The sequence below is a fragment of the Vicia villosa genome, linkage group LG3 (assembly GCF_029867415.1).
Source record: "Vicia villosa cultivar HV-30 ecotype Madison, WI linkage group LG3, Vvil1.0, whole genome shotgun sequence".
NCBI lineage: Eukaryota > Viridiplantae > Streptophyta > Magnoliopsida > Fabales > Fabaceae > Vicia > Vicia villosa.
Genome location: NC_081182.1, coordinates 7225356 through 7227675, shown reverse-complemented (window position 1 = coordinate 7227675; position 2320 = coordinate 7225356). Strand labels below are relative to the sequence as shown.

General features: G+C 34.1%; 1 pseudogene; it reads right to left on the bottom strand.

Moving 5' to 3' along the window:
- Positions 1-445: 445 nt before the first annotated feature.
- LOC131654834 (phenylcoumaran benzylic ether reductase Betv6-like) lies at positions 446-1837 on the bottom strand (annotated as a pseudogene).
- Between the last annotated feature and the right edge of the window lie 483 nt (positions 1838-2320).

Sequence of the window (2320 nt, the reverse complement as noted above, 5' to 3'; positions counted from 1 at the left end):
CTTTTTTAATAGGGATCATGGGGTGGTGGTAGTAATGAGTGGCTGAGATTTAATTCTTGTCTTTCTTGCTTTCATACTTTCTTACTAATAAGCATTTTCCTTGAAAAAATACACTCTCTGGTTATATTTTTAAGCAAATTTAACTTTATTGGTATATTTGACCATTAATGTATGACATGTAATCTATATATGGACTACATACATTAATGTTCAAGTACCAAAAAAAATTTAATTTACTTATAAATGTGACGAGAGGGTGTACACAACTTTTTTAGTTTGAGATGTGTTATGTTGACATTCAATTATCATACACCGTATCTACAATGCAACCTTTTTTAAAGCATATTAACCATGACACAAACACCAAGACAAAAAATATATTAAAAAGAACAAATGTATGTCTAACCGTATCAATACACGGTGTCTAACCGTATCATTAACCAGTTTACATATCAAACAAGAACCAACAAGTAGAGGAGGCATAACAGTTCCACACCAATCTCCAAAATAACAAACAACTCATACAAGTATTATTATTCAGAAACATAGTACTTTTTTAACTCTCAAACAAACTGATCAAGGTACTCCTCAACAGTAGTGTATTTAACATCTGGATACAACTCAAAAGCCTCAACCCCGAAAGCTGGTTCAATCACAAAGTTGGTGTGATCACCCTTCACAAAAATAGAGTGGTTAATTGCTAAAACCACATTGAATGGAACAGGTGCAGCTTCAATATCTTTCACAAGTTTATCCTCTGGAATATAGCTTTTCTCGAGAGTCTTCCCAATCTTCTTCTCCCACAATGCCACAAGCTCATTGAATGAGTAAATGTTCTTAGGGGGTTTAATGTATAGAACCTTGTTCAATGTCCTTGGATCATCCACAGCTCTAATAGTGAAGGTTGCAATGTCTTCTTCCTTGTTGAACACCGCTGCACAAATCAAATAACAAACACGAAAATTACAAAGAACAAAAGTGAAAACGCATAGGTTAAGTTAAATTAAGGTAATGTTTGTTTGTTAATTGTTACCTTTGGGAATTCCATCACCATATATGAAAACCTTATCTTTTGGTGGAGGTGGAGCAAATTGTCCTGGCTGGGCTAATGTGGCGAGAGAATATCCAGCAAAGTAGTCGCTAGAGACGTATGTATAGGGTATGCCTTCTGCTTCAATAGCACGTCGAATTTTGGCTTTGGTTTCAAATGCAGATTTTGCTGGCTCTACCGCATGGGCACGATCAACGTCGGTCCCAAATTCCGAAGGGAAAAACCTCTGCAAACAACATACAAGTCTTATATTAAAATATTTCACAACAAGGGAATGGTTACTTACTTCAACTGATATTTAATAGTTGAGTTAAATAAGTGCAAACTTTCCGAGTTCAACCTAAGCTATTAAATAATGAAAAGGAGAGACAACCTTGATGTTATCGACCTCCTTAATAGCAGCGATAATCTTCACTTGATCCGCAAGCTGAAGCGCACGTACCGAAGAAATCACCACATCCACCTCCTTAATCGCTTTCACCAACGATTCATGATCGTACAAATCCCCTGCAATTAATTCCAATTTTAAACATAATTATCCTTAAGTCAAATTCATAATCTATAATATCCTCATGAAAATAAGTTAAAGGAGAAATATATTACAGGAACTAGATTAACGCCTAATGTTTTGAAATGATTGAGGAGATTGGCCTTGGCTGGATTAGAAAGAGTGGTTTCTCTGACCAATGCAAAAGTAGGATGACCAGCTTTTGCACTTGCTTCTACTAAGTGTTTTCAAATGTAACCTGTTCCTCCTATGAACAAAATCTTGCTTTTCGCAGCCATGGATTTTTTGCGCTAACTAATGCTTAGTTTACTTTAGAGTTTTTTTTTCTGTTTTGGCTTGTCTTACCAGCACTTCATTTATAGGCAAAATTTTTAGTACTACCTCCGGTGCCATTTATCAGAAAAGATTCCTTTTTAAGATACATTGAATAAATAATGCATTTGGACAACATATTGTCTCGATACATTATTTATTCAATGTATGTAAAAAAAGGAATATTTTCTTATAAATGGGACCATAGGAAGTACTCCCTCTGTCCCAAATTATAAGAGAAATTCTCTTTTTTGATTCATTGAATAACTAATGTATCTGGTCTATATACAGACCAGATACATTAATTATTCGATGAATCTAAAAAGTGAATTTCTCTTATAATTTGGGACGGATGGAGTATTATGATTATACCCTTACTTTTCTTTCTTATGCTATACTCTAAGATATAAAATAAAAATAAAAATGAATTTATTCTAGATTTTGACAAT